At 37.7% G+C, this 10,318-nt stretch overlaps 1 pseudogene; it reads left to right on the forward strand.

The window, feature by feature from the left end:
- The first annotated feature begins 811 nt into the window (after nucleotides 1-811).
- On the forward strand, nucleotides 812-8,785 carry LOC149232612 (flavonoid 3'-monooxygenase CYP75B137-like; annotated as a pseudogene).
- The last annotated feature ends 1,533 nt before the right edge of the window (nucleotides 8,786-10,318 follow it).

The following is a 10,318-nucleotide window of genomic DNA, read 5'->3' on the forward strand; positions in this document are numbered from 1 at the left end:
CTCTAATTATTGGGTCAATAACATATTTCCTTATCTTATAATAAAATGAACTCTTAGCCAAACAAAAATAATTTTAAACCTTACACCAAAATCTAAAACTATTTCTATCATAAAATATATACATAAAAAATTAATATCATAATTGAAATAACGTTTAATAAAATCATATAATGTATCACATTAATTTTATACATAAAACTAGATATCACTCTCCTATTATAACACAATCTTGCAAAAAAAATATTTTACTTATACAATTTTATACATAAACTAGATATCACTCCCCTATTATAACACAATCTCGTAAAAAAATTATTTTCTTATACAATTTTATACATAAACTAGATACTAGATATCACTCTCCTGTTATAAAACAATCTCATAAAAAAAAAAATATTTTCTTATACAATTTATATAAGTCACTCTATCATCGGTAAAACATCTTATATTTTTAAAATTATAATATCTTACCTTGAGGACTAGTCGTGTCATGTCTCTTTCTAAAAAATTTACTTGAGGATTAGTCATGTCTCTTTCTCAGAATTTTACACAAATAAAAATATATTATATAATTTATTTCCAAAAAATTTACTCGAACGAATATATGGTGTAAGTCAATATTTTGACTTGATTATCTTATGACAACCAAGACCGCATTCTTGTTTAAGGGTTATCTTGATTATCTTATGACAACCAAGACCGCATTCTTCTTTAAGGGTTATCTTCTCACATCCTTCCGTTGTACATGTGAACCTCAAACGTACACGTACACATCTGACGTTTGAAGATTGCACCCCACACAGAGGTGTCACCATCTAGATTCTAAATGCCGATGATAACCATAGAAAATATGAATCAGGGGGCACATAATCAAAGTTAAATTAAAGCGGAGGAAGCCATGGATTCATCGCCTGATTTGCTGCAGAGATCTAGTCCGAGCCTGAACCTCGGCTCAGCGCTGAGTCTGATCCTTCTGGCAAATTCTTTTATCTGCATGGTGAACGGAGTCTGAGAAAGCGGTTTCCTCCGGGTCCGTCTGGATGGCCTGTGATCAGCAGCCTTCCACTTCTGGGCAACCTGCCCCATCACTCACTCTATCAACTATCGAAGCAATACGGTCCGATCATGTATTTGAAGCTCGGGACAACCGACACTATGGTCGTCTCGTCGCCAAAGATAGCGGAGGCGTGCCTCAAAACAAACGACCTCAACTTCTCCAACCGGCCAGGAAACTCTACGGCCAAATACATTGGCTACGACTCCAACCGGCTAGGCAACCCTACGGCCAAATACATTGGCTACGACTCCAACGGCCTTGTCTGGGCTCGCTACGGCCCCCGCTGGAGAATGATGCGAAAGATCTGTAACATTCATCTCTTTGGCGGCAAGGCCCTGGACGATCTGCGGCCTGTGCGTGAAGAAGAGGTCGGGATGCTGGTGAAGGCTATTCTCGAACACGAGCGACAAGGGAAGGCCGTGAACCTCGGGGAAGTGCTCAACATCTGCGCTGCCAACGTCATCGGGCAGACTATGTTGAGCAAGCGCTTGTTCGATTTCCAGGGGCGTATGGCCGGCGAGTTCAGACAGCTGGTGGTGGAGCAAACGGATTCGGCTGGTAAATTTATTATCGGCGACTTCGTGCCCTCTCCGGCTTGGATGGATCTGCAGGGCATGTTGAAAATATAATTCCAACTACCGCCCAGTCAAACAACATTTAATTCAGCAAAACCGCCATGAGTTTATCGCACCGCTTTTCACAAGTTGGTGGTATTCTCTCAAATGCCCCAATACAATCTTCATTTGACGCGTGTTCTCTGTACATTTTGCAAAACAACTTTTTATCGGGAGGTAACGTTTGTTTTTTTTGGGGAAGCGATATGGCATAGTAAAGGCATGTAAGTTTTTTTATTGTTGCATATGTAAGGTAATATGTTTTTTTTGAGTTGACTATTGTAATGCTAAGAAAAAAGGCACAGCAGTGCGAAACAAAACCAGAGCAAAGGGCGAATGTAATTTTTGTTAAAAAAGGGAAATGCAATGTAAACGCAGAAGCGTGAGGGAAATATATGCAGCAGCGCATATGTATTTTTGTTGATTGAAATGTAATGTGAAGAATGGATATGTAAGAATTTTTTTTATTTTACAACAGTAAATATAAATGAAAAATTTACACACAGCAGTGTAAATCTTTTCAAAAGGAGACAGAGTAATTTTTTGTTGAAATGTTCTTGGTGTAATCCGGCAGAGAGAATATATTTGTAACAACAGTTGTCTTTGATTAATGAACGCAAAGCTTTTGTGGGTGTGTGTGTAATACTCTGTTCTCAGAAAATAATTTGTTTATAGCTTCCCTGTGTTAAGATCTTGAGAGATAGAGCATCATTCTCTGTTCAGTGATTTTGCTTTGGAATTTACCAGAAAATTCCCAACAGTGGTATTAGAGCTTGTCCAAGCTCTTTGAAGGTGTCAAAGACGCTTAAGGAAGGACTTTTTGCTGCAGCAACTTCTCCAGCAGAGTGAAGACTCAGTCAAGAAAGGATCTAGGTATTTCTCAAGATTTTTTTTGTTGCTGTTGAAGACAGTCTGTTATTTTAAATACACAGTGAAGTATTTGAAGCATAGTTTAGAGTGCAAGAATGGCTGGCTCCAGCACCGCACTAGCATGGGTATTTTTAATACTCAGCTCCCACAGTTTAATGGGAAAAAATATGACTATTGGGCAATAACCACGAGAGCCCTGTTTGCCTCACAAGATTTATGGGAACTTGTTGAATATGGGTTTGAAGAACCAGGAGATGAAGACGAGTTTAATAGATTAACTCGGGCAGAGAAAGATCTGTTGAAGAGCAATAAGAAGAAGGATTCGAAAGCCCTCGTATTTTTGTATCAAGCAGTGCATGAGAGTGTGTTTCCAAGGATAGCAGCAGCAAAGACATCCAAAGAAGCATGGCAAACTCTCAAGACAGCCTATCAAGGCATGGAGAAAGTGAAGACAGCAAAACTACAATTGCTGAGAAGAGATTTTGAGAATATGTGCACGAAGGAGTCAGACAATATTGACTCATTCTTCACTCATGTGATTGGTCAGGTCACACAGATAAGATCTCATGGAGAAACTCTTGAAGAAAGGAGGATTGTGGAGAAACTGTTAAGGGTCCTACTCTCAAAGTTCGATGTGATTGTCACCACCATAGAAGAGACAAATGATCTCTCAAACTTCTCAGTTGATGAGCTACATGCATCACTGATAACACATGAGTAGAGGTTGAGTAGAAATGAAAACTCATCTCTAGAACAAGCTTTTAAGACCCAGATGTCCTTTGGAAGAGGAAGACGTCAAGGCAAAGGAAACAAGAGAGGAAAAGGCAGAAGCCAAAACAGAGGTGGAAGAAAGAGTCAAGCAAATGCTCAAGGAAGAGAAAACAATCCGAATCAGAGCCAAGGCCAAGGCAGCAATCAACAAAGTAGAAAACATCATGCTCAAGGACAAAGGTATGAAAAATCCAATGTCCAATGTTATTATTGTAAAAAATATGGGCATTATGCAAATGAATGTAGGAAGAAACAGCATGATATGAACAATAGAACTAGTGCAAATTTCACTAGAGAAAATATCAGCCAAAACAATTTGCTTTTAGCCTGTAATATTGCTGAAGAAAAGAGTGAATATGTATGGTTTCTAGACTCCAGTTGCAGCAACCACATGACAGGAAACATAGCCCTGTTTTCCATGTTAGATCAGAATGTGAAGTCACAAGTCACACTAGGGACTGATAATAAAGTTTCTGTTATGGGAAAAGAAGAAGTAAAAGTTTTAACAAAGAAAGGAGAAAAGAAAACCATAGCGGATGTTTATTATGTTCTTGGAATGAAATGTAATCTCTTAAGTATTGGACAACTTGTTCAAAAGTGGTACAATGTTTTTTTTGTGAATGATGTATGCACCATCATGGATAGGGCACCCAGCAAACAATGTATTGCTGAAGTGAAGATGACAAGGAACATGATGTTCCCTCTCAGAATGAATGCAGATTTGAAAAATAAAGAAGTAATTGTAGCAGTGACTCAAGAGGCTTTCCAAAGCGAAGCAAAATATGAAAATTGGTTGTGGCACTTGAGATTTGGACATCTCAACTTTGGAGGTCTTAATTTGTTGAGTAGAAAAGGAACAGTAAGAGGATTACCATTGATAGAGAAACCAGACAACCTTTGTGAAGGTTGTATCTTGGGGAAACAACATAGAGAAAGTTTTCCATCAGGGAAAAGCATAAGGGCAAAGGCACCCTTAGAGATTGTCCACTCAGACTTATGTGGACCGATGCAAACTCCATCACTAGCAAGTAGCCAATATTTTCTAACATTCATTGATGATTTTACAAGAAAAACTTGGGTTTATTTCTTGAAGAACAAAAGTGAAGTGTTTGAAAATTTTCAAAATTCCAAAGCACTTGTAGAAAACCAAAGCGGGATGCATATCAAAGTTTTAAGAACTGACAGAGGAGGTGAGTATATCTCCAAAGACTTTCTACGGTTTTGTAGAGAAAATGGAATCCATAAGCAGTTTACAGCTAGGTACACCCCGTAGCAAAATGGAATTGTTGAAAAGAAGAACAGGACCATCATGGATATGGCGAGGAGTATGTTAAAGGCAAAGCATTTTCCAAATGATTATTGGGCTGAAGCTGTACACTGTGCAGTATATATTTTGAATAGATGCCCAACAAAAGCAGTCATGAACAGAGTGCCGGAAGAAGCATGGAATGGGAGAAAGCAAGGAGTCACTCACATGAAAGTTTTTGGTTGTGTGGCTTATGCACACATTCCAGATCAGCTAAGGAGGAAGTTGGACAGCAAAGGGGATAAATGTATTTTCATTGGATACAGTGAGGAATCCAAAGCTTATAGGTTGTATATCCCATCTACGAAAAAGTTTTTTGTGAGCAGAGATGTTCAATTCATTGAGGAAGAAGCTTGGGATAGAAGCATAGATAAAACAATGAATGTTAAAAATTGTTTGTCTCATGATAAAGATGATGAGGAGATGGCTGAAATACATCCCCAAATAGTAGCGCCAACACAAGGACAGTAAGAGGCACCCTTGAGGAGAAATTAAAGTGCTTCTCCAAGCACACCACAAGGAGGAAATTCAAGTGCTTCTTCAAGCACTTGTACACCAAATGAAAGAGGTAAGAAGTTCAGAAATTTAAGTGACTTTTATGATGAAGGTATGAATTCCTTGTTTTTTTTATATTGTCATGTTGATGACCCCATTCATTTCGAAGATGCTATTAAGGATAGGAAATGGATAGAAGCTATGGATAAGGAAATCAATGCCATAGAAAGAAACAAGACATGGGATTTGGTTGAACTACCAAAAGGAAAATAAGTCATTGTAGTCAAATGGGTTTACAAGACCAAGAGTAATGCTGAAGGCAAAATAGAAAGACACAAGGCAAGATTGGTTGTCAAAGGATATAAGCAGCAGTATGGGAGAGACTATGAGGAAACTTTCGCACTGGTTGCTAGAATGGAAACCATGAGAACAATGTTGTCCATAGTAGCACAAAACAAGTGGAAAGTTTACCAAATGGACGTGAAGTCAACATTCCTAAATGGAGTGTTAATGCAAGAGGTTTACATTGAACAACCTCTAGGCTATGAAAATAAAGGCCAGGAGCACAAAGTATGCAGATTGAAGAAAGCTCTTTATGTGCTGAAGCAAGCGCCAAGAGCGTGGTACAGTAGGATAGATTCCTATCTACTGGAAAATGGATTTGAGAAGTGTGAGGGAGAACCCACCCTCTACATCGAAGAAAAGGATGGTAAAATACTAATTGTTGTGTTATATGTTGATGATGTTATTTTCACAGGCAATGATGATTACCTTATTGAAAACTTCAAAACAGTCATGAAAGAAGAATTTGAAATGACTGACATGGGTTTGTTGAGATACTTATTAGGAATAGAAGTAGATCAAAATGAAAATAGAATTTTTAGTTCACAAGAAAAATATGTTAATGAAGTGTTGAAAAGAATTAATATGCAGGATAGCAAAGCAGCGATCACTCCCACAGTGATGGGATTAAAACTCAGCAAAGAGGACAACAACAAGGATTTTGATCCTAGTTTGTACAAGAGCATAGTTGGCAGCCTCATGTATTTGACTGCAACTAGGCCGGATATAATGTATGTTGTTAGTTTAATTTCCAGATTCATGGAGAGGCCAAAAGAAGCACATTGACAGGCAGCAAAAAGGATTTTGAGGTATGTTAATGGTACTAAAAGGTTTGACATTTTATATACTATCTCAGAATGTTCAGATTTAATTAGATACACTGATAGTGATTGGGCTGGAAGTGTAGATGATCAGAAAAGCACATTCGGTTATGTTTTTCACATGGGTTCTGGAGCCATTTCATGGGCTTCTAAGAAACAACCTATTGTAGCATTGTCTACAGCAGAGGTAGAATATGTGGCAGCTACAGCAGCAGCATGTCAAGCAGTTTAGATGAGAAGAAAGTTAAGGAGCTTAGGCCAAGAGCAGGCAAAAGGAACTGTGATCTTTTGTGACAATAGCTCGGCTATTGCATTATCCAAGAATTCGGTGTTTCATAAGAAAACGAAACACATTGGCACAAGGTTTCATTACATCAGGGAATTGGTAAGCAATGGAGAAATTGTTTTAAAACATTGTAGGACTCAGGAACAGGTTGCAGACATTCTGACAAAGCCATTGGACCAGAAAAGTTTTGAATTTTTGAGGAAATGTCTGGGTATGACTGATAACCCAGCAGTTTAAATTAAAGGGGAGTGCTGAAAATATAATTCCCACTGCCACCCAGTCAAACAACATTTAATTTAGTAAAACCGCCATGAGTTTATCACACCGCTTTTCACAAGTTGGTGGTATTCTCTCAAATGCCCCCGATACAATCACCATTTGATGTGTGTCCCCTGTACGTTTTGCAAAACAACTTTTCATCGAGACGTAACGTTCGTTTTGTTTGGGCAAGTGATATCCGTTGGATTGGAATGAAGGCTATCCACCGTCCGATTAATCTAAAGTTGCATACAGCCCTGCACCATTTGGACATTGCGTGAAGTTTCATTTTGACCGTCGATCTTATGAGTAAAATATTTAATGAAATTTATTACGGGATGGTAAATGTAGGTAAGCTTTTAATTTTATTGTTTTTTATCATGTACGAGAAGTATGGCACAGTAAACGCATGTAAGTTTTTTTATTGTTGCATATGTAAGGTAATATTTTTTTTTTGAGTTGACTATTGTAATGCAAGAAAAAAGGCAAAGCAGTGCGAAACAAAACCAGAGCAGAGGGCGAATGTATTTTTTGTTAAAAAAGGGAAATGCAATGTAAACGCAGTAGCGTGAGGGAAATATATGCAGCAACGCATATGTATTTTCATTGATTGAAATTTAATGTGAAGAATGGATATGTAAGAATTTTTTTATTTTACAACATTAAATGTAAATGAAAAATTTACACACAGCAATGTAAATCTTTTCAAAAAGAGACAGAGTAATTTTTTGTTGAAATGTTCTTCGTGTAATCCCTCAGGTAGAGGAAGAATATTTTTGTAATAGCAGTTGTTTTTTATTAATGAACACAAAGCTTTTGTGGGTGTGTGTGTAATACTTTGTTCTCAGAAAATAATTTGTTTATAGCTTCCCTGTGTTAAGATCCTGAGAAACAGAGCATCATTCTCTGTTCAGTGATTTTGTTTTGGAATTTACCATAAAATTCCCAACAGGGCGTACGGACTAGGATGAAAAAGCTGCACATAAGGGTTGATGAGTTCATAAGTAAGATGATAAAGGACCACCAAACCACATCGTGCAACGGAGGGAAGGCCGACTTTCTCAGTATTCTTTTGCCTCTTAGAAATGATGCGGATTCCGAAGAAGGAAAGCTCACGAATGATGATATTAAGGGCCTTTTACTGGCTAGTCTTATTAAATTCATTATATTGAATTTCATAGAAAATACCCAACTTAACCCTCTGTTCTAATCTTGAAAAAACCCGTTCTGATCCTACAAAAAGTTATCGAAAATTTTCGAGTTTATAAGTTTTACCGAATTAAAAATGAAAAGTTTCTGAGTCTAATATTCTTTTTATTTTCATATTTCAGAAGCTTATGTTATACATGTAAGTTATACATGTATATTGTTTAGACCATGTTCAATGCAGGAACGGACACATCTTCGATTACAGTGGAATGGGCAATAACAAAGTTAATACGCCACCCGAATAGGGGAGCAAATAGAAAGGTGAAGGAGTCATACCTTCAAAACCTCCCGTACTTGCAGGCCGTGGTAAAGGAGACGTTACGGCTGCACCCCTCCGTTCCCCTCCTGTTGCCTAGGATGACTGTGGAGGTGTGCGAGATAGAGGGGTACTACATACCCAAGAACGCTCGACTCATGGTGAATGCGTGGGGTATGCAGTGCGACCCGGGCGTGTGGGAGAGGCCACTGGAATTTGATCCCGACAGGTTTCTTGGTAGTAGTGTTGATGTCAGGGGGAGCGATTTCCAGCGAATCCCATTCGGCGCAAGCAGACAGATCTGTGCGGGTATGAGCATGGGAATCTGCATGGTTCAACTCATGCTTGCTACCTTAGTCCATTCCTTTGACTTGTCTCTCCCCAATGGTGAGCTACCCGAGACGCTTGATATGGCAGAATATTCTGGTCTCACAATGCGTAAGGCAGTGCCGCTGCTCATTGTTCCCGCCGCTCGTATCCCTATCCATGTCCACAAGTAATGGACACCATTTGTCAAGAGGATAGTGTGGGTTAGATTACATAGTGTACATGACTGAATTATGTAAAATGATTGGTAGTTTAGATTACATAATTTTATTTTGGTTGGTAGTTTATTTTTCAATCGCTATAACACAATAGCGTTGTCTACGTAGGACATACGTCAGACATTTGTTCAGATGGAAGATTTTTTTAAAGGCGAAGTTACGAGAAGAAGGAGGAAAAGGGATCAAATTTGAGAGAATGCTAGGAGAGAGTAGTTACCAGAGGAAGAGCTAGGAGAGGAATGGACACATGATTGTCATGTTTTTATTGGTTTGTTCATTTTCTTCCTTTTTCTATTTATATTTATTTCTATTTATTATGAGTGGGTTTCAAAAATTGAATTGGGTTCTATAATGGGTAGATTTGGAAAGTGAATTGGGGATATTTTTTCTTATAGTCATTTATACACCAGTAGGTGTATATATTCCAAATTTTTGTGGATTTTAATTGTAGGAATTTCATTTTTTTATTTATCAAGGGTTAGGATCGATTGTTGCCTGAACATTTTTCATCTAAGAGCTTGATCCATAACTACAATGAGAGGGAGTGTAAAGAGTCATGGAAACGTCGCGATGAAGGATCGAAGCATTGTTTGAACCCAAGGGTGGGCATCCTGGCGATGATCGCATGTGAAGAGTGAACACCACATTACAAATTGAAATGTTTCAATACCGAAGAGAAGAATGACAGTTTAAATATTGAACAAAACAACAATTTATGGTGTTGCCTAGCTCTGTTTGGTTTTGTATTGCTCTAGTGGTTGAGTTTTGTTTGCCTCAGATTATTTGGATTTCTAATTTAAGTAGATGAACATATTTTTTCCAGAAGGGTGTGCATGTTTGCATGAGATTTCATGGCGAGATATATGGAAAAAGAGATTTTGGTCCTTTGATATCTGTGCATAGCATTTGATTCTACTTTTATTTAAAAATACATATATTTTTTCGCTTGCAAGAAGATGCGTAGGGAATGTGGGGTTGTCTCAACTCATTATATTGATAGCGTAAAACTAGTCTTGAAATTGGTAAACGTGTGAATTCTATAGGTGATCATTCCAGTCTTATGCTTGAGTGACTAGATGTAAAAACGCATTGATGATCTTGTCGAATTTCTAGTGAATATTCTGATAGAAATTTAGGGTGGTTTGTAAGCGACCAAGTAAGAGAACGAAGAGTTGTGTGTTTTGATATAGAATTTGTTATGAATTCTTTTAAAGATTTATATTTTTTCACATCTAATGTGCTTTAGAAATATATAAAAAGACTTACGGTTTGTTAAATATAATATGGACTTCGGTAACAATATTCTTTAGGAGATTGCATGTTAAGTAGAAATTACAAGCGACAACACGAAATTGAAGTTCTTTCTTTGTAATCGGATAAAATTTTCACAGAAGAGTGTGAAGAAGAGATAACAAAATAGAAAAATATTAAAGGAGGAAAGCAAACAAATTTTGTTAAAAGGCTACGCACGATAAACAATATATGCAC

The sequence above is a fragment of the Pinus tabuliformis genome, chromosome J (assembly GCF_031772625.1).
Source record: "Pinus tabuliformis cultivar Carrire ecotype Pingquan chromosome J, CPIR1, whole genome shotgun sequence".
Taxonomy (NCBI): Eukaryota; Viridiplantae; Streptophyta; class Pinopsida; order Pinales; family Pinaceae; genus Pinus; species Pinus tabuliformis.